Raw genomic sequence first — 24066 nt, 5'->3', positions numbered from 1 at the left:
GTGTTTCCTTATTGTTCCAGTACCACAATAAAATACGGAAGTTTGTTTGGGAGAAGCATCACATCAAGAATGCAGTCTTAATGAGCTTTGTTTATTCAGATTTCACACAGTCCGTCCAAGAATGCCATTGGAAATTAATGCCAGTGAAACAGAAACTACAGTCACTGGAAGCACAATACTCTGTGTTAAATCCTGCCAAACTAAGGTTCACGTTGATTGAAAGATGCAGGCGTCCAGGGATCATCAAGCAGAAGCTGTATATGTCAAAAACAATGAAAACTAACACTAACCATAACACAAATAAACAAGCATTATCAAACACACTTTGTGATGAGAAATGAGCAAATCTGGTAGGAAGGTGAAGTGTGTTGAGGTACCAAATACTGGCTATTGAGTATGTGGAAAACCTTGCCCCCCCCTTTTTCCCACTCCACCCCCCATCCCCTTATCCTTCCTTTTTTACCCTCCCACGACTATTGGCTACACGTATAATGAAAGAGACCTAGGGACCAATATGTATATAATAATCGTGGCCTTCTCTATCTTTTCTTTCACTTACTGATTTTTGATCTGGTTATTAAATCTCTCTACTGTGTTGCTCTTGTTAGTAATTAGGTGACAAGTAATGAATGTGTAAATAGCATTGTACAGTTGATGTTTCTTAATAAATAGTTCTGTTTTAGAACAATACGTATATAAGATGTATATAGTAGGACTTTCAATGTGTGTACTTACCTTAGTTTAAGTTGGACTAATGTTCTGACAACAAGTGGAGTTCCTTTGTTTTTTTTGTTTTTGTTTCAGATACCAAAAATACATGGATACCTGATGAAGGCTCAGCCGAACTGCCCAAAGACAGTCTATCTTAATTTAGCCATGAAATTCTGTGATGATTTAAATGTTCAGTGTTAATTGATTGTATTAGTTGTGTTTTAGTGTCTCTTTTCATAATAGAATGATTTTTTGAAATGTGTAAATTGACCATTGTATATTTGGTGATCTATGAATTTAATTAATTAAGATGCCAATAGAAACTGACTAAATATTTATGATACTAATTACAGTTTATTGGTTGTACAGACACATTTATATTTATATGGTGTCACTGTCCCACATTTTTACATCTATATATTAAAAACAAAAAGGTAAGAAAATACATTTTTGAATTTTTTTTGTAATAATACATTATGAATTTATACTTTAATGTCCATTTGGGTTAGTACTTTTTTGTTTAATGTATTATTGGTCCACTTGTTGAACTGTTTCCTATAGATTTATTTACATGCATCCAAATTGTCGCTACCCACCTGTTATGTGTTGTTCTCACATATTTAAATGTATAGTGATCACATGTTGTTGTTGTGCTAAATATTTGAACTTGACAATGTCATCAGTCAAAGACAAAAGTCTAACTTTATTACTGGTAAATGCCCTTTGTAAATATTGAAAGTGATAAAGTTAGACTTTCATCTCAATTTACCTTTGTGAATTGGCCTCATTTTTTCTACAAGAAACAAACCTCTTCAAAGATCCCACTGCTACCATTGCTAAAAAGTAGGGTACATAGAGATTCTTTGCATCATATTGTCCATTCTCCAGTGGCCATATTAATAGAAGTAGCAAATTCACAACAAACATATACATAATTACCAGTAGTATTATAATGGGACTTCCCAACAGCCTGCTCACCTAGCTCCATCACTGAGTCCTGAAGCTTCCCTGCTCACTGCTGAGAGCCTTTACTTTTCACTATTGATGGTGGTGACTGACTGCACAGATTCTGACATGCAGTCACACCAGGTGCTTTCTGAGTTTTTAAGCACTGGAGTGGCATGTGCATGCCTTAGTGACTGAGTATTTTGGCCCTACCACCCCCATTGGGGTACAGCTAAGAGGGAAAAAAAGGCCTGATGTGATTCACTAATACTGGGTGTTAACACTCATGTGAGCGGAGATACCAAGTTTGAGCCCTTCTATTTAAGCCTACAAGTGAGACATCCATGAGAAGCTGCATAGCTAAGTTGCTTCAGTGAGCATTCAAGAGAAAGCTCATTTAAGCCAGTGTCAGTGGCAGCTAGGTATGAGCAAAGGAACATCGAAGCTCAATCAGTGCAAACTTGCTAGATTTTGGAGGAGAATCTGCAGCACAGCACATCTGGGGAGATGGTTTTCTCTTATGGCAAACTGAAGCAGCCATCACCATTGAAAAATATCCCCACTTTTCCCTAATGGACTCCTTGGAGAGCTGAAAAGACGTACAACGTGATATAAGAGTTGTGAGGAGAGTGGAGTGATAGTGAGTGCAAAAGACTGGTCGCGATTAGTCCTTGTCTTCTCGCTTAATCTTGATATGATTCTCTTTATTTTGGGTAATACAGTTCAGAGACTTTGTGGTAAAAAAAATGAAAGTGATCGAAAATAAGTATCAAATATTAAGCAGAAGAAAAAGCTGAAAGCAAGTAGGTGGAAGTGAATAAAAAGCACTGCATGCAAGAATCTTAATTTTGAGCCTGCTGAGTGCCACCCAGTGATCCTTCTTTCCATGCCAATGGGTTATTGGGCTTCCAGAACAAGGATGAGGGATTAATGCCAGTGAAATCCCTGACATCAAACTGCTTCTCCTCAAAAGCCCTTTTCCTGACAGGGACAACCTCTTTACTTCTTTATGGTTTAGCAGTCAGCACAAGAAGAACGTAGCAGAGGACTCTGATGTAAGCGTAAACTCACACAGTAACTGGTATTTAGTTAAACAGCAAAGAAACAACATGCACCTCGCCAGCTGACCAGACCCTAACTGTCAGATCTTGAATCTCGCTTGGCTGAGGCAAGACTCTAGAACATACAAAGATTCTTGAAGACTACTTAAAGGGCAAAAAAAAGAAAAGGCTTTATGCGAATTACAATTTTCAAGAAGAAATAATTTACAACACACCCCCTTTCCTTAGGGTAATACAAATCTTAGTATAAACATTTAACATATATAATCATTCAAATAGACAGGTAGTCTACGAGATCGTGAACATCTGATATTATGCGAAACAGAGAGATCTTGTGAAACATCATTTTTAGGAAGTGTACCATTATTATGGTTTACCTGTACACCAACCTGGTCAAAAGCATCACCACCACCTTCCTCCCTACAATTCAATGCAACCGGAGATGCATTCATTTCCTCTGGAGTGGGAATCATGTAACCACAATTGTACATTGAATCATGAAATTCTTGATTGATGTTTTCAAAAGATGTAGATTTCTGATACAGAGCTAATCTGCGAATATTCTACTTTTCATCATTATCTAAAACTATATAGTATGGAAACACTTTATTAACCAAATATGGTCCTCTAAGTTTCGAAAGACCTTTCGTTATCCTCCCTAGTTTCACTTTCACCAAATCACCAACAGATATTGTACTCATATGAATATCATGAGATAATGAAGGTATATTTTAATCAGACTATTCTTAAGCCAAGGGGGTGTAAGTTTTGTACCAGCACGTCTTTCTCGCATAAGTTCAAAAGGAGATTTTCAATTTTTTTTCATGGGCAGTAGTTCGATAAGCCCAAACCATTTCTTGAACAATATCATTTGGAAAAGAACCTGAAGAACATTTCATTTGTATAATGCCTTTTACAACCCTGTTAGCTCTCTCACTGAGACCATATTCTTGATGATTATAGAGAGTAGTGCGATGATGTGACACACCACTACTTGACAAACACAAACGCATTTTGTTGGAAATAGGTTGTGTACCGTTATCTGTAATGAGTACAGACGGGAAACCTTCATCCACAAATAACTTTTTAAGAAAGTGTATAGTGCAATCAGTGGTAATTTCTTACACAAAATCAACCATAAGCCACTTTGAAAACAAATGTAAAGCGATGAGAAGTTAGTAGTCCATCCATCGGACCAATAAAATCTAGACAAACACTGTGCCAAACTTGATTCGGGGAAGAAATATTACCCATAAGAGACTTAAAAGCAAATTTGAGCCTCTTTTCCCCTTCCTTACAACAAGAAAATTTTTCAATCCAAGACGCTGTCTGTGTATCAATGCCTGGCCACCAAAAATCTGATTTAATTCTGCGCTGAGTAAGTGTCTGACCTAGGTGTCCTTCATGTGCAAGTTTGATCAATTGTGGTCTCAATTCAAAAGGTGGAATAAATCTTTCACCCCTCAAAAGAATATTGTCACCATAAATTGAAAGTTCATCCAATATTTTAATAAAAGGTCGTACTGGGGGTTAAACACAGCTCTCATGCCTAGTTCCTAATTTAACAAGATCTATAACTTTTCTTAAAACAATGTCTTTTTCCATAGCCGAACACCACTCCTCCTTGGTGAAAGTGCCTTCCCCTAACATTACAACGTCATGGATAAAAGCCACTGCACTTTCTTCTTGAATTTCAAATAATATCACTGCTAGATTCTAAACTCCCCACTGGGAGCCTAGAAAGACAGTTGGCTTGTGCATCGCGCCAACCTTGAATGTAGGTGATGTCATATTGGTATTCTTGTAATCTAGAGGCAAATCTTACGAATCTAGGCGAACCCTTACTGACCCCACCTGGAGATAAAACACATACTAAAGGCATGTGGTCTGTTTTGGTCTGAAACTTTGTTCCCCACAGATATGTCCTAAAATAATGTACTCCCCACGCAGCAGCTAGAGCTTCTTTCTCTATAACTGAGTAATTTTTTTCCGAGATTGTAAGAGGACGAGAGGCAAAGGCAATAGTTTTCTTTCCTTGTAAATATTTTTGTAGTAGAACAGCACCCAAACCAATACTACTCGCATCAACCATCAAAATGGAATTAGAATTACTGTCAAAAGGAGCTAAAACATTTGTTTCACACAATTATTTCTTTATGGCATTAAAACAGCTAGTGTGCAAATTTCACTCCTTTTTTAAGTAGGAATCTCAAAGTGGCTGTCTTGTCTGAGAAACTCTTAACACATTTAGCATAGAATTCTATTAGGTCCATAAAGGAACACAGTGGATCCTTATCAGATGGGCACGTGGCTAATTGAATGGCCTCTAAAAGATTTTTCTTTTTCTTGACTTTTTCAGATGGTATTTTATACCCTAGATATTCAATTTGTTGAACATGAAATAAACATTTTTCTTCATGCAAAGTCAAACCAGCATCACCTATTCTGTGTAAAACAGATTTCAATATCTGATTGTGTTCTGAAATGATGTCATCAAAAACCAGTATGTTATCCTGAAAAAATACTGCTTTCTTGATGCCCTTGAATAACTCAGTTACCATTTGCTGAAATAAATACACTGGCCGCCGAGAGAAGCCCAAAGGGGAGTCTAGTGAACTGGAAAGTACCCTCACTCGTTATATACACTGTTAAATGCTTAGACTCGTCATGAAGGCAAATTTGATGGTACACGCTCTTCAAGTCTAACTTAGTCAAGAATTTTGCACCTTGCAATGTGGATACCAATTCTCCAATATTGGGAAGAGGAAAGACATCTGCAACAACATTTTTATTTAGGGATCCCAAGTCCACAAAGAATCAAATTTTTTTATCAGCTTTCTGCGTGATCATAACTGAAGATACCATGATGAAGCATCTACAGGTTCAATAATGCCACCTTGTAACATTTCATTAATCACATTTTTCACCTCTTCCCTCACAACAAGTGGTACCCTTCTCAATTTGTGTTGTACTGGTATGGCATCACTTTTCATCTGAATTTTGTGGACATAACCTTTAAGTTCACCCAATTCCTCTCTGAAAACACTCTTTTCGTCACGTAGAATGTCTTCAATTGAATATTCACCCACCACCATGACTTGCACCGGAGCTCTAGGGTTAACTATTATGTGCAAGTCATACTGGTAAATCCAACCTAGAATTGGTGGACCGTCAAATGAAACATACACTTTACCATAGGTAGATCTGCTCATAAAAATGATATTAGATTCAAAACATCCTATCAGATCAATAGTTTCACCTTGATATCCCGTGGGACATATGTCGCTATCATTGAGTGACATGTCACCCCATTCGCCGCCAACGCTTCAGACCCGGGAGAAGCCTGACTGCAGTATCGACTGGTGCTGTGAGGGAAAAGGCCAACAGAGCTCACCAATCGTTTCATCTGCTTTCTGCCGTGAGGGGAACAGCCAGCCACCGCCACTTGCCCTGACATATCGCGGAGTGAGGGGAACGGCTACATCTGGGACCAGATCCCACACAGGGCCCAGCGCTTGGCGCACCAATGATGCCGACAGCACGCCAGGAGGCGCGATAAGAGTGGCGCAACACCCCCGAAGGCACAGGACGCGCGCGAGCCGCACCTGGGCGAAGCAAGACAGGGCCATATTTATGAATATTTGAATACCGCGCCACATTAAAACCACCAGTCAAGTTCCAAAGGGTAATTTTAACTTGGACCTCGCAGGGGTCACCTGAGCCCCTCAATGGGACTGTGAGTGGTGAGATAACTTGAACTGCAAAGCGCCTTTTCTAAATCATGTGTCTCTCCTATTGATAGTGTTATTTACCTGTGGCATTACTAGATCTTAAGTATTCTCCATTTTTGGACATTTTATTCACTTTTTTAAATCTTTTATTATTTGAAAATTTATGTCATGTGTTAGTACTCCATTGAGTGAGATTTTTGTGTTAGTATATATGTGAGTTGTTTCACTTACAATATAGTCACATATTCTAGCTTTTAGTGGCTATATCTAACGTTATTTATCCACAACATTAGACCCTATAGCGCCCCTGGCAGGTTATATAAAGGGATTTGGTGCTTGGGTGTCTTAATAGACATTAAGTAGTAGGATGTCTAAACGCAAGCTATTGAAGACCCCAAAAATGTGCCCCCCGCCCCCGGTTCAACTATTGATGCCTATTTAGTCAAGGCAGATCGCGCTATTAACGTTGAAATCAATAGAGCGGAGTGCCGCCTATCTCTAGCAGTGGGCACTGGCTTAGGGAACATACATGCCCCGGAGATAGAGGTCACCATGAATAATGTTCAAGAACATATCCCTTCTGTGAGTATGGAGACCCCTACCCACATTCAAGATCTATCTTTGCAAATTGAGGTCCCCCGATTGCCACTACCTAGTGGGTCTCCTACCCCAAAAAGGAAAAGAAATTGTAGGAAAGACAAAACTCAGAGAATATTGGTAAAATTAAAAAAGGGTCGCCTTCGAGTCTCATATGTAAGGTACCTGAGAAGAACCCTGTTTCATACCCACTATCCGATGAGCAAGTTAATCACATTGTAACCATTATAACACAAAAAATGGAATTAAACATCAAACCGTTGGCTGATAAAATAAATAAACTAAATGGAGAGGTTATTAAACTTAGCAATATTTTAAAAGATGTCAGCGGATCCATAAGGACGAAGGCAAATGACACACAAGGTGGGCAAAATTTAAGTCCAACAAATACTGTAGTTACAGTAAATACAACGGCTAGTAATACAGGCAACCCACACAGCCCTACTAGGAGTGGTGTTGGTCAAGGAACCAGTAGCCTGACATCTATGGTTGCTAATAATTTGACTGTAACAGGTGATAGATAGGCAGGGCCAGAGAATAGATATCTACACCCTAATAGAGGGGATATAGCTGTAAATAAAAATTTAATACATGCCCCCAACAAATTTAAGGAGGGAAAGCGCAAGTAGGGTCAGTAGACACACCGATTAATTTACAGCCTGAATGCAGTCCATACGTGGCAGTTCTGGTTAATGTTCACCAGTAGAGACGGGACAAAAAGAAAGTTATGGTACCTTAAAATATAAAGTGGTGCACTGGTTGCACCAAAATAGTGATTTTCTAGTTTGTCATGCTGACCTGGTACTCCTGATCACAAGGGTGAACTTTATCGGGCCCTCAAGAAAGACTCTACGAGGGGACTGTATAATTATCAACTTTAAGAATCCCACCTGGGCACGAAACTCCCTTGAAAGAGCAGCCACTAGCCGGCATACAGATCGTATTGCCTCACTCTATCCCCTTGGTTACTTTTATAGACACTTAAGTCACTTAGTGAATCGGGGCAGGGAACAAAAAACATGTAGATTTAATACTGAGTCAATCCACAGCTATACCCTGCTTTACCTACATCCAACAGATTCCATGTTTTAAGCACACTAGATTCCAATGATTGACTGGATACAGCTTGTCTACCCGGGGGGAGGAGGGAGATATTAGGCTTCTGAGCAAAGGGTTATCATTAAGAAGTAGGTCTAATAAGGGCTCTGTTGTTTTTACCTTGCCTAAACATTTACCAAGTGTCAATAATGAAACTATCCATCAAGATGAGAGCGGAGTCGCAAAAATGGGGGCTAAACTAAATGGGAATATTGGGCATGGAACAGCAGTGAACACAACCCTCCCTGTAATGTTAGAAGATTGTAATGAGGATTTTAGTGAAGTTGCTGCCAGTGCTCCTACTAGCACAGGAATTGATTTACCTGTATATCATCAAGGAAACCCCTTTGTTGAGGGATATAATATTGTCACTTGGAATATAGCTGGAATTGCAAGAAAGAACGAAATGTTAGGATGGAAGGAGTTTATTAATTCACATGATATAGTGTGCCTGCCATTAAGGCTCATTTTGAAGGGTTCACCTCATATAATCTGCTCGCAACCCCATCCCCTTCTGGTAGAGCAAAGGGAGGACTGCTGATACTACTAAAAAGCAATTTGCCCTTGATAGTTAAAAGAACTATTAATATAGGGCACCATTCAAAGTTACGTTGGTTACATCATAGGGATGGCCAGGCTGTTCTACTGATTAACTTTTATAATAATGTATTTGATCCCACCCGTCATAGGGTAGTTAGGGAATTGAAACAGGAATTAGACAAAATGGCTATTGTGGACACTATTAATTTGAATATTGTTTGGCTTGGTGATTTTAATGTTTATACCTGCCCTCTGTCTATGACAAAAGTCTGTGGGTTTCAAAACGATGAAGGCAATGACTATTTATATTTCCCACATACCTCCTACGCTGATATCTTAAATGCAGTTTTGGCAGAATTTGATTTAGACATTTTGCAGTGTGCAAAGGATGTGAGCGGGCAGGAGATCCCAACCTTTACAGGAAGGTCAGCACATAGTTTTATTGATCATGTTATCGTTTCTGACAATATTGTGAAACTATGTTCCACCCCGTGGATTGTCGAATTGTCAATGAGTGACCACAATTCAATTATTAAGAGAATGCATATTTGGGGGAATAAGACTGTTGAATTATGTGCCGTTATTAATAATAATAATAGTAAAGGGGGGATTGTGTTCCTATCGATGTATACAATCCCTTACCAGAACTGTGGGGGGCCATACTAACAAGGGTTTTTAACGCTGCAGTAATTGAGGGTTTTCCGTCCTCTTGGGGGGAATCTGTCATTATTCCCATTTACAAAAAGGGCGACAAATCTGAAGCCAAAAACTAGCGGCCCATTTCCTTACTCAACTTCTCAGTCAAAATTATGAGTAGGGCTTTATTGATGAGATTGGAGGAGTGGGTTATGGAAACTGGTATTTTGGTCGAGGCACAATATGGTTTTAGAAAGGGGTTAGGTATGTTAGAACAGAGTATTAACCTGGAGCTCTTAGTTGAAAACTATACACAAGCTAAACAGGGTTGGCTCTTTTTATCTTTTGTAGATTTGAGCAGTGCTTTTGATTTAGGGGATCATGTTGTTTTATGGCCAGTTTTACTTAAACTTGGCGCCCCAAAACCCATTGTTTACTTTTTAGCCAGGCTGTACGAAAATGTATTGACCAAAGTATGGTATGGCCAGAATGGTGAATGTACCCCCAAGTTTTAATGTAAAACGTGGTATCCGCCAAGGCTGCGTTCTAGCCCTGCTGCTTTTGACCTTATTTATTAATGAAGCTGACACAGCACTTAAATTGAAACAGGCGGATTCCCCACTAGTGGAAGGCAAGGAAGTCCCAGTCCTGCTTCATGCAGACAACGCTGTGCTTTCATCTAGAACCCCAGTAGGCCTCCAGAGGTTAATCGATGGGTTTGCGGCTTTTATTAGTAAGAGGAAGCTGATGATAAATTATGCTAAAACTTTGACAATGGTATGCGGCCCAAAATACAAGAGTTTGAAACCTTTTTTTATTGAAGGCAACAAAGTACAAAAGGTGGATCATTTTTGTTATTTAGGAATTTCTTTTTCTTCGGATGGGAAATGGAACCACAAATTGTTTCATGTTCGGGCAAAAATAAGGAAAAGTATATATGGTGTTTTTAAATTTGCTTCTAACTTGGGGGATCGCCGCATCAAAGACATGGTTAATATTTATAAAGCAAGATGCACATTGGTTGCAATCTATGTGGCTGGGCTTTGGGGATACCAGCCGTGCGGTGATTTACAAATGGAAGAGAATTATTTTATAAAAAAGCTTTTATATCATCCGGTCTCAGCCTCCTCTGAACTTATTCATTGTGAAGTTGGTCATAATTATCTGATGGATTTAATAGCCCTGAGACCACTTCAGTGATGGAGATCAATATGGGTAAAAGAGGAGACCATTTTTACCAAGTCATTATGAATGACTTACTGCGAATGGATAATTACCTATGATCTCCTGGCTTAATTATTTAGCCAATTCCTTTGGGGTCATGTTCGATCAAACTATTTTGGAAAATTAAAATGAAGTATCTGGTTTGTCCAAACAGGAGTTAAAGACTACCTTTCTGTCCTATGAGAATGAACGCAGGCTGAAAATAGCAAGGAAGCAAACCACGTATCGGCTTTATCATCTGCATTTAGATACGGAGGGCTTCCAAACATACCTTTCATTTGTCACAAGACCTTCTCACCGCTATGTTTTGACCAGAATGAGGTTAGGCCTTGTGCATCATTTGGTTGCATTCCCTACGATGAAATGGCGACCCGTGACGGGAACACAAAGCAAAGCACCTTGCATTTTTTACTCTTATGTGATTTGTACCTGCATTAAGAATTTTTTATCTTAAACCATTGTTTAAAAAGTATTATGCTAAAACCACTAATGCTGCTATGACCCTACTCTTTGCACTAAGAGAACCTGAGATTTGTTTATTTACTGCTACACTTATTTTAAGTTCAATCAATGCCAGGAAGAGTATATTGTTCTAAAGTAATTAACCATCTTCACAATGGTTGGGATGGTCTCACTAATTAAGCACCTTGCACTTTACACTTTGCACTTTCTGCAGCCTATGTGTCCTGGATCTCTGTTATTAAAACCATGTAATGCTGCTATGAGTTTACTGTTTGCATTAGGAGAACTGATGCAGTTTATGCACTTTAAACTTTGCACTTTCTGAAGTCCATGTGTCCTGGATCTCTATTACTAAAATTGTGTAATGCTGCTATGAGTCTATTGGTTACATTAGGAGAATTGATGCAGTGTATGATGTTTAAAGGAATCAGTATTTGTATGTTGTTTTATATATGGATGTTGACTTTTTATTTGTTCTTTTATGTAATGTGATTATATTGTCCTTTTATGGTTGTATGTTTCAACGGAATACAGCTTATTTGAATTGAATTAAATTGAATTGAGTGATATGTCACCCCATTCACTCCTGACCATTGATTCAGGGATTATCGTATAACTTGAGCCAGTATCCAACATGAGGCTTACAGTATGACCATCAATTACAAACTCTGCTTTGGTCTATTCTCTCTCTTTTCATTGCAAGTGATAATATCTGGATCAGAACTATCTATTGCCAAAATCTTGTTTTCATCTCTTTTGATTTCTAGAGAGTTATCTTCAATAACCGCTATTCTTGGTTTAGGTTTATTTCGACACATTCTTGGGAAATGGCCTAACTTACCACAATTAAGGCATTCTTTGTTGTTAGCATAACAAAATCTTGCTTCTGAAGTATGTGTATTACTGCCACATCTTGGGCAAAATTTAGCTGAAATTTTGTTAGGATATTTTCTCTTTTGTAAACTCTTTAGTTTTTACAACTGCTACATTATCCTCTTCCCCAGGTTTACTCTCATTCATCAACTTCTCAGACACTTCAGATATCTGACCATAGGAACTGCACTTTTGTAGTTCCTTCATGCACTGCTCTGATTCTTCTACAACCTTAGCTAGGTCTATAGCCAATTTCAAAGAAAGGTTTTTAGCTGCCCATAACCTCTCTTGTATTTTCCTATTATTACATTGTACGATAAGCTGATCCCATATCAGCTCATCTGCCATCTGTCCAAAATTGCATTTGACTGAAAGTTCACGACGACATGCAACACAATCATCAATTGGTTCCTCACTGCGTTGCTCGTGTGTATAGAACTTATACCTATTCATAACCAAGTTTTCCTCCTTGGTAAACCTCACTTCAAGTCTTGTAACTTCCTTGTACTCATCAAGTGTAGACTGTCCTGATTGAAGCGCCAGGGGAAGATATTGAAAAACTCTTTGTCCTTCCTTTCCTAAGACACTCAACAATCAAGCCTTTCTCCGTTTTTCTGAAAAGTCCTGTCCATCAAGAGCTTCAATGTAATTATGAAACATCTTTATCCAATCTTCCCATGAGATGGATGGTGTGCCTGGTTCACTAAGGAATTGTGGAGGTAAGGCCACAACCACTTGTTGAGACATGTTTGATTAAACACTGCTCAGTTGACAAGTTCATTTGTATATACTATCACTAAGTACTCTATTGAATAATGGAAGCTAACAAAGGTGGACTGAAAATAATATCAAATATCACAATATTAAATATCAGTTACAATCGTTGACTTGAAAGTAAAGCTCTAAATGGATTACCTTAGAGCAAAGGTTTACTTGAAGTGCCTATGTTCTATTTCATGTAAATGAATATTTTACCTGAAAACACTATCAGTAGTGAACATTGGTGAGCGTATCACCGAGATTATGCTTGAAGAAAAGACTTTCCAGTTATCTAACATAGCACTTACTTAATGCCCAAATGTAATCACGAGAAGAAACGCTTTGATAAATATTCCCTTTGATGAGCACATCATCAAATACACGCTTGTAGAAGAAACACTTAGAAAAAAATTCCCTTTGATGAGCGTATCATCGAATGCACGCTCGTAGAAAAAGGTTCAGCTGTGTTATTAAACAAATATTGCCGCTAATGTCTTGATGTGAATCGTCGTACGTAGAATAACAAGACACATGCTCAAGAACTGCCACGAAGATACTTGTGACGTCTTACATGCTCACGGGAGAGCGTCCATATCTTGGCAACGCCGTGTAACTGAGGAAAGAGGCGGTTGCTTAGTAGCACTTCTCTCAGCATCTACAGTCACGTCACAAGACCGAGTATGCGCATGAGGCACAACTCACAGTTTGGATGATGATGTAGGTTTTCTGGAAATTTTTCCTATTTTCCTCAGGTCTTGAAACAGACACATCAAAGGGGAAACAGATGACTGTGAAAAAAGGAAAATGTCTAGCTCATGTGCCTAGGCTCCAGGAGCCAATGGGACCCTAGCCACTATCAGAAAGAAATAACCTACATTTTGTATTAGTACATGGCCATTTTCACGCCCTTAATATATAAAAAAAATTACCAATAGCACAGCAGGAGTAGGAATGTGAGAGATACATTAAAAGATATACCCACGGCCGGCCGTGGACACTAGGGCCCAAACAATAGGACAATGACACAGTAAAATAATTAACAAGTCTGTATAACATTCACAAAAAACACAAGGACATGGAAAGAATGATGCATATATGACTCCTGGCCTCCACCTTTCCAAAATGTTCAAAATTATCCCCTAGAAATCTTAATCCCACATCTGCCGATTCTTCAACTAAACAGCAAAAGGAAATAAGTTTGCTTTGAATTTAATTATTTTTCTAAAAAGTAGAGATTTCAATGATGTGGATGCAGCAGAGATTTCAGATAAAAACCAGAAAGATGTTTTCCTTTCAAAATCCAAATCTAAACGAACCAAGGGCTGAATAAAGTAGAGAGAGGAGCCTTTAGGACTGGGAGAGGAAGTTGCTCCTGAATATGGAGTGGCCTTCCAGTCAGTATTGCACTCAATGTAAAAAAATAAAAATAAAAAATGACTGAACTGTACCCTCGGGTTACAATCCTGTGCAAAGATGACTGTTTGAGTTGATTTCGGGCACCTGCATTAAAAAAGAACTTTCACTCGTGTTCAGAAAGTACAATTTCCATTTGTGCCAACTGCGTTGCTTCCTGTGCTCTCCTGTTAGGATTTCCCCCCAAACCGTCTTATCATTAGGTGACATGGCATAACGGTTTAATCTCTGGCATAAGGCAACTTTTGTTACGCCAAATAACTGCAACTACACCAAATTACACTAGTGCATCGAAAATAAAGCCCACCTTTGGATCTAACACTGTTTCAGTTACCTGCCCCATGGTCCATCTGGATCACATTCTGTTTTCCACAATCTGGTCTCAAGTGCAATCCACAAAACACTATAGTTTATAAACTACTCCCCATGTTGAGAAGCCTGTTCTATGTCAAAATGTTCATTAAAGGTGTCACGTCTATGTCTGTGCTATATGAAGTACTTAGAATAATAAATGAGACTGTTATTTGAAAAGAAATCCAGGGTGGGTTCTGGTTGTCAGATCGATATGTTAATCAATCTATCAATCAGACAATTTGTAAAGCGTGCTACTTACCCATGAGGGTCTCAAGGCGCTGTGGGGAGGGGGTGCTGTTACTGCTCGAATAACCAGGTCTTGAGGAGTTTTCTGAAGGTGAGCAGGTCTTGGGTCAGTTGTGGGTGGGGAGGGAGTTCCAGGTCTTTGCGGCAAGGAAGGAGACAGACCTGCCATCGGATGTCGCTCGTTGGATGCCGGGGACGGCGGCAAGGGCGTGGCTGGCGGAGTGGAGCTGGTGGGTGGGGGTGTAGAAGTTGAGTCTGCAGTTCAGGTAGGCCGGTCCGGTGTTGTGGAGTGCTTTGTGTGCGTGGATGAGGAGCTTGAATGTTATCCTTTTGTTGACGGGGAGCCCGTGTAGGTTTCTCAGGTGGGGGGTGATGTGACTGCGGCGAGTGATGTTGAGGATCAGTCAGGCGGAGGCGCTTTGGATGAGTTGCAGACAACGTAGGTGTTTGGTTGGGATCCCTACGTAGAGTGCGTTGCCGTAGTTTATCCTGCTGCTGACAAGGGCTTGGGTCACCGTTCTTCTAGTTTCGGTCTGGGTCCACTTATAAATCCTGTGGAGCTTACGGAGGGTGTTGTAGCAGGAGGAGACAGCTTTGACCTGCTTTGCCAGGTAGAGGGAGGGGTCGAGGATGAATCCTAGGTTGCGTGCGTGGTCTGTGAGTGTTGGTGCTGTTCCCAGTGCAGTCGGCCACCAGGATTCGTCCCAGACAGAGGGGGTGGGACCGAGGATGAGGACCTCTGTCTTGTCTGAGTTCTATTTTAGACAGCTGCTCCTCATCCATTCAGCGATGGCCTTCATTCCCTCATGGAGGTTGGTCTTGGGGGTGTGCAGGTCTTTGGTGAGGGAGACGATGAGCTGGGTATTGTCGGCGTAGGAGATGATGTTCAGGTCGTGCTGGCGGGCCACTTGTGCGAGGGGGGCCATGTATATGTTGATGAGCCCTGGGGAACACCGCAGATGATGTTGGTGGCTTTCAGATAGAAAAGGTGGGAGGCGGACTCTCTGTGTTCTGCCAGTGAGGAAGGAAGTAGTCCAGTCTAGGGCCTTCTCCTGGATTCCAGCTTCTTGAAAGCGTGTCACTAGTGTATTTTCCACTTTTCATTATGTACCTGGGCATTTCACCTTTGTGCATATAAACTAGAGATTGCACCTTACAGGATATGTTGGACTGAAATCTGACATTTTATACATTTTAGGAATACAACTGTTGTGGCCAAATAATTTTCCGAGTGCCCAAAAACTGCACGTTTGTTCCCTGAATTCACTTTCTGCGATATCTCCTCAGAACTGTGAGTTAATTTGCTACAATATACATCAATGTGTTTAAAATATAGTTGCACAAAGGTGGAGAATAGCAACCTTGTATCATCTAAGGTTATAAATGAATCAAAGTCTCCAATATGTAAATAGAATATGTGTATGCACGTCTGTTTCCTGAATTCACTTTCTGCGATATTTCCTCAGAACTGTGAGTTAGTTTTCTACAATATACATCAATGTGTTTAAAATATAGTTGCACAAAGGTGGAGAATAGCAACCATGTATCATTTAAGGTTATAAATGAATCAAAGTCTCCAATATGTAAATAGAATATTTGTATGCTCTAGCATTAAATTCAATACATGATGTATGTTTTTCATTTTTGTTTCAAACAATGAACCTTTGAATGTCTCTTTAGTTTGGAGTACTGCACAATCTTGATTTCTATGACTTTATCAGTTCTGTTGTGGTAACAAGATAAGAGATGTAATAATTTAACAGGGAAATATAGGTTTTTAATGGATGTCGGTTTAATACTTTTTTAATTAATATGTTTTAATGTGTTTTTTATGTCCTGTAAAACATTTTTTGAATATATCATAATAGGTTGTTTTCTCTTTATATGTATTTTTCAGATATCACTTTGTGGCTCCTGAGGAAGGCGTTTCTGGCGCCGAAACGCGCGTCGAGTTTTGCTCGCCACAGTGTGGTCTTTTTTAGATACCAGTGATATTATTTTGTATAAATGTATTATGTTTGATTAAATAAGAAATGTATGATATATATGTCTTTTAAACTTTATGTCAATATCATAGGGTGATGGTTATACCATTTACATGTATGATTTTTACTTATTTTCATTAAAATCATGATTCTTTTTAATTGAATTTCCTATGTATGTTTTTTCGCTGTCATGTTATTTTACTTGTTTGCCATATTGTTGACTGCCTAGGGTTTTTGTTCACACACTGTATCTCTTAATCATACACAGAGAAATAGAAATGAGTGTTTAGCACTTTCAGGGACTTCAGAAGATGTCCATCAAGCCTCAGTTGTGTTGTTTGGGAGTAAATATACAGAGATCGTCTATTCAGTTTTCTGTGCCTGATTTGGTGATGGTTTCCCTACCAGAGTATCATATGTAATATATCACCCAAAATAAATATCTTGACCTAAATAGTGTTTTAAGAAATATGGCTCCATCAGAGTAGGTAATTAAAACTCTGCACGCAATGGGATAATATTTTGTCAAAGATATTTGATACAAAAAGGCCTGATTTAGATCTTGGTAGGTAGGTTACTCCACCACAATGGTGACGGATATTCCATCTGCCAAAATAAAAATTCCATCATATCCTGTAGGATTTATATTTCAACTGACAGGATATCCATCACCGTTGTGACAGACTAACCCATCCACCAAGATCTAATTCAGACCCATAATATTTATGGAACATGATTTTCCTAACTACAGTGTTGTGACATACAACCTGGTGATGTTATGTAGATTCAAGATGACCAATGTCAAACGTGCAGGTGAATGTTAATGCCGGAAAATCAATTGGCGGCCATGCTTGCTGCTCCTCAATCTAAAAATAGTAGATTGTTGTAGTGATGACCTACGTTTCTCCTGAGGAGGTTCTGTAGACGGTGTGAAATAGATTTAATGTATGCTGTAAAGTACCAAGAGAAGTGGAGTGTGTACTGGAAAAGACCAACAGGCAACTCATGACACACCTGCAACATAACAAGCTACTCAACGCCTCCCAATCCTTCTTCTGCAGCAATCAAAGCATCAAGACCACCCTGATCGCAGCCACCAATGATATCTGGACCCTCCTCACCTGAAGAAAGGTATTGTACATTTTGAAATCACGCAAAAATAGAAAAAAAGCATGTGCACTTTAGCATCATAGTTATATGGCCGGGATGCCTGTCACCCCCTCCCAACACAATCCCCAAGGATGGGAAGACGGACGCAGTTCTGAACTTTTGGAAGGCGGGAGGGAGTTACCCTCCCGGCCGTATTTATTAAAATATGAAACAAAAGTAAAACATTAAAATAAACAGTTTCATATTATGTACAATTTTATATTTATGACATTATGATGCAGACATGTTTATTGGCTAACCTTAACAAATCTCTAATACAAAGGTTCTCCTAGCCGAGTCTAAGCATCCTGCAAATGCATACTTTCTAAATAAAATTGTACATCCTAACATTACGGGCCAACGGCAAGGTCGTAACCGGTGTCAGGTCCCCACTACAAAATTCCCCCCTCACGGTGTGAGGGGCGGGCGCACAGAGGACTGTACCTCTGTGCCAACTTCCAATTTCCCTTGTCTTAGCGGGGGCCCCTTCTTTAACTCGACGCCATCTTAATGGTCGTCCGAGGACTCGTGTGAGGTGTCTAGAAGGTAGCGTGGACCCCCCTCCCACCTCACACTGCTTCTCACATCCGCCGTCGCGGATATCCTGGCCCTGGGAAATTCCTAGGAGGGGCATCTCGCCGCCTCCTCCCCTGGGAGGGGCCTATGACCACCTTCCCTTCGGGGACCCCATACTTAGTGGGTGCCGCCTCCCTGTGTGAGGGGCCAATGGCCACCTCCCCCCCGGGCGCTCCCATCCATAATGGGTGGAGCCCCCTCTAGGGACCTTGAAATTACTGCTCACCGATCATGACCTTACCGCCCGACCAAAAAATAAATACGACATTTTTAACTACCTATTGGAAAGAGAACATTAAACTTTTACGTTGCAATATTTACGTTTTTAACTTAAATATTCAACACATCTTCTAATTAGACTGCGATACTCTGCTTCACTGGGGAGAAAAATATTGTGCAGCAAATCATTTTATTGCAGTACAGACATCAACATCTTTATTAACCACTACATCAGGAGAAAAGGATATTATCAACGCAAAACCAATTTTATTGCAATATTAACGTTGCCATAAGGGGCTGGTGGGTGGGTCAAAAATTGCTCCTTGTTCCGTCGAGGGCTCACGTGCAACGAGACGGTGCAGCTTCCAAGCACAGGAACAAGAGGATGCTTCTTTGGATTGTCGCTCCTTTTATTCTTCTTCGGGAGGGCGTGTACCCTCCTCAGGTACGCCTACGGGGCGTGGTCAATGGTGCAAGTGTCTAGGACAACCCTCCTTGGGCGGGAAAAGGCGCGCCCCGGCTACGCCGCTTCGGGCATACCAGCCGAGACACGCCCCCCCCGTCCAAAATGGTTTCCTGGGGGGATCCGGGCCCCCTACCATACATTCGGGGGGACCGAGTGGTCGCCCCTTTCCATATTGCCGGGATGCCTGTCACCCCCTCCCAACACAATCCCCAAGGATGGGAAGACAGACCCAGTTCTGAACTTTTGGAAGGCGGGAGGGAGTTACCCTCCCGGCCGTATTTATTAAAATATGAAACAAAAGTAAAACATTAAAATAAACAGTTTCATATTATGTACAATTTTATATTTATGACAATATGATGCAGACATGGTCATTGGCTAACCTTAACAAATCTCTAATACAAAGGTTCTCCTAGCCGAGTCTAAGCATCCTGCAAATGCATACTTTCTAAATAAAATTGTACATCCTAACATTACGGGCCAACGGCAAGGTCGTAACCGGTGTCAGGTCCAGGACTGTACCTCTGTGCCAACTTCCAATTTCCCTTGTCTTAGCGGGGGCCCCTTCTTTAACTCGACGCCATCTTAATGGTCGTCCGAGGACTCGTGTGAGGTGTCTAGAAGGTAGCGTGGACCCCCCTCCCACCTCACACTGCTTCTCACATCCGCCGTCGCGGATATCCTGGCCCTGGGAAATTCCTAGGAGGGGCATCTTGCCGCCTCCTCCCCTGGGAGGGGCCTATGACCGCCTTCCCTTCGGCGACCACATACTTAGTGGGTGCCGCCTCCCCGTGTGAGGGGCCAATGGCCACCTCCCCCCGGGCGCTCCCATCCATAATGGGTGGCGCCCCCCTCTAGGGACCTTGAAATTACTGCTCACTGATCATGACCTTACCGCCACAGGCCGGATAGTTGACCGGCTATCCGGCCCCCCACACTCCTACTAAAGGTCATGTTTTTACAAACCCTTTAACCATGCTAAGAAGTCTCCTATGAGTAAGACATTCCCCTCCCGGGACAAATGGACCCCATCTTCGAGATACATGTGATCCCCCCGAATACATCCATGCGGAATACAGTGCAACTGCGCCGAGCGAAACAACCTACCAAGCTTATTATTGACTTTCTTTACAGAATGATTCAAAGCTGACACTGAGAGGGCCCCCCGCCACACCTTCCTGGGAATCATGTGTGACCATGCTATCATGCACCCCGGGACCCTTTTTGCCAACCAGCTAACAGTGGATAGAATTCTCTCGAGTAGTACTCGCCTACCGAGTGCCACCAGATCATTGCCCCCCAGGTGTACTATGAGTACAGACGGCGGTGACCTTGTCCGCTCTAACAGTCCCTCAACAAATCGTTGAAATTGGTCAATACAGAGCCCGCCCCTTCCGTAGAAGGTCACCCTGTACCCGTACTCCCCAGCTGCGTGAATCATGTCACCTGCTTTGAATACGTCCGCGGCACGCCTCACGTATGAGTGGCCCACGACCCACACCACTCTCTCCTCAGTCGGTGATCTTTGACCGCTGGTCTCCAGGTGTCGGGTCGACTGCACAGTACGCCCTGCATCGTATGCTTGCGAAACTGTAACCAAACAAAAGACAAGAAGCGTGAGTGCATGACATTTGCTTCACAACATGTGCAACCGCACATACCTTTTATAACAGTTCGAGGACCAACGCCCCAATTGTTTCACCTGTTCCACACTTTGACCCCTGGCTGTAGCCTCTGTAGCAGCCCCGATCCTAAAGGAATGGGTCCCAAAATCGCCCGGGTCCAGACCCGCTGCCGCGATTGCCATTGTAAGCACCCGCTAAAACTGAAACCTAGTCAGTGGGGTGGCGTTGGTGTGTCTCAGCAAGCTTCCCCCCCATGTTACAGCCCTTTGCACTAAATATTCCTCAACGCACTTCACTGGGCACATGGGGGACCCCCGCATGCGCTGAACAACACTGTCCCCTATAGCACCTTGATCGGTCTTGGACATGGCTATTGTGATTACCATAGAATCACCCTTGATCAAAATGTGTTCCCGACACAGTCCTCCCCCCACATCCTGCTTATTTTTTGCCACCAGCTCGCTCACCCGCATAGCCCCATGGAATGCTAATGCGAAAGCGGCCCGGAACAGCACTGCCTCGGACTGGGAAGAACATGTTGCGGGGAGTACTGACATCAACAAGGACAATCTTTCTAACCCAATCGGGCGCCTCTCGCCAGCTTTATGACCCTCGAGGCGTTGCCACCCACGTAGTGCCTTCTTCACCAGAAAGGACGATGTGGGGTCCTTGATGCCATGCGCCTGTGCCATGAATGCAATGGCGGCCCGGTGCCTATTGGCCGTTGCCGCAGACCGGCCGCAGACCGGCCGGCCTTGTGGAGTGCCACTAAAAACTTCAGGACATACTCCTCCAGGACCCAAAAATGCACAATAGGAACGAAACGCCCCTTCGTATGCCTTCCTTGTCCTGGGGGCTAAACTTGCTCCCACGAGGTTTAGCCCCCACGAGGTCCTGTAATCCGGGGCACCGAGTAACCAGAGAGCTTCGGGAAATGGTGCTGCCACTAGGTCCGCGGAAGGTAGATAACCCCTAAAGGCCTGCATATGGGAACGAGAGAGTGCATCAGCCGCTTGGTTCAACACACCCGGCACGTGCCTCGCCCTAAACTGTACGTTCAGTCTCATGCAAAGTAGTACAATTTCTTTCAGTAATCTCAATATCCACTTGCAGCGTGCTGCCTGATTATTTATACATTCAACAACGGTCATGTTGTCGGACCAAAACACCACTGTGCGATCACGAAACTCGTCCGGCCATGCCTTCAGAGCCACAAAAATAGGGAACAGCTCAAGAAACCCAATGTTACCTGTGAGCCCACTGGTGTGCCACCATGTCGGCCATGTCTGTGCCGACCATCGATTACCGAATATGGCGCCAAATCCCACGCTTCCTGCCGAGTCGGTCCACAAACCCAGCTCGTCCGAAGACGCTGGTGCCTTGCCCCACACCACTCGACCGTTGAAGTCCGCCAGAAATGCCAACCATATGCGCATGTCCTGGCGAACCTCTGCAGACAGTCTGGTACGATGGTGTCCTTCCTTGAGACCGACCATGGCTTGAGCAATAGAGCGGGAAAAGGGGCGGGCCATTGGTATCACTCGAAGGGCAAAGTTAAGCTGGCCCACTGTTTGTTGCAACTGATGGAGAGTAACCTTCTCTTTGCTGATGCACAGTTCCAGGGAGGCCCTGAACTTCGCTACCTTTGCCTCTGGCAAACGGAAACATCCTTCCACTGAATCAAGCTCTATTCCAAGAAACTCGAGTGAAGTGGATGGTCCGACTGTTTTTCCGGGCGCCAATGGCACCCCGAACCTCCTCATGAGAGTGCAAAATTCCTGTAACGCCCGTGCACAGCTTGAGTCGCCAGCAGCCCCCAGGAACAAAAAATCGTCTAGGTAATGCATAACCTGGGTATGGCCGGTGACTTTGGTGAATGCCCATTGCAGAAAACAACTGAACTTTTCAAAATAGGCACAAGAGATAGAACAACCCATTGGCATACATTTATCCATGTAGTAGCATCCCTGAAACACAAAGCCTAACAGACGCTGATCCTGTGGGTGTACCGGGAGCAACCGGAACGCTGACTCAATATCCGATTTAGCCATCAGCGCTCCTGGCCCCAGGCGATTCAACATGGCGACGGCCTCATCGAAAGATGCATACCGCACCGAACAAATTCCTGGATCAATTGCATCGTTTACCGAAAGACCCCTTGGGGCCGACAGATTATGAATTAACCTAAACTCATCCGGGTCCTTCTTGGGGACTACTCCCAACGATGAACAAACAAAATTAGGGACCGGCGGGTGCCCAAACGGGCCAGACACCCGACCCCGGGCAATCTCTTTTGCAATCTTACTCTCCACCACTGCCATATTCTGCTGTACAGACAATTGGTTTTTACATAGTGTTTCCCCCCGAAAATCCCCCGCCGGGATGTGGAAACCAAACGAGAAGCCATCCCGCAACACCCCAGCGGAGACATGATCAGGGTATTCACTTAGCCAGGGGATCATTGCCATGATATTTACGGAGGTAGGTAGCGGTACCCCTCGGTCGACATTAGACCTGTTTGGTCCCTCCTCTACCCCCTGTATCACCATTCTTGGCTCTGCATGAACTCTCAGGGTGCGAAGAGTGTCCGCACCCTGCACACTCATGCTTGAACTTACATGTCCCTTGTGGCCGTGTACACTTGCCTCTGTTAAAGTTCCAACAAACCCCCTTTTTACCTCCGTTCCCACCACTCCTTGGTTGGTGGTCACCATTGGCGCCTGCTCGAAAGGGCGCCGCCGAATGTTGGCGGGAGGGCGCCGACCCATTCCCGCCAAGCGAGGATGACTTGGTGAGGCCCAACAGGAGCTGCTTCTGCCAAGAGATGGAGTCGAGACAATCCCACGTCAGAGATGAATCGTGCTCCTTGGCTTTACGAAACTTACTATCATAACCCAACCATTCATTGCCTTCGTATGATTCATAGAAGTCCATTATACGTGTCTGATAGCAGGCCAATTCGGACAACACTTCGGGCCTACGTTCCCCCATGATAGCAGTAAACATCGCAAATGCCCTGGCCCAATTTGAGATCGTTTCATCAACCCTGAATCCCGCCATTTTTGCGCGCCACACATTCGGGTGCCACAAATCTTTCTGACTTTTAACATACTCCGCCTCGTGGTGGTCGGTCAACAGAGAAAACAGATTTACATATTTATCTGCCCAAATCAACTCTTTCGTGGCCAACGGAGTATGTTGGACCACCTTTTTCCTTCTTGAGGGTATCGAGCCCTCCCTCGCCATTGGCAATGGCTGCTTACCGGAATCCGTAGCTGGTCCCGCTGTTTTTCCAACGCCAGACGCCGGTCCTTCCGAAGGAACCTGTGGGGGGACAACAGGGAGATTCGCCTTTACAGCATCTCTCGATTGCCGCAACTGCTTCATTAGTAATCT

Source organism: Lissotriton vulgaris, chromosome 6, assembly GCF_964263255.1.
Source record: "Lissotriton vulgaris chromosome 6, aLisVul1.2, whole genome shotgun sequence".
Taxonomy (NCBI): domain Eukaryota; kingdom Metazoa; phylum Chordata; class Amphibia; order Caudata; family Salamandridae; genus Lissotriton; species Lissotriton vulgaris.
This window is presented reverse-complemented; position numbering follows the sequence as displayed.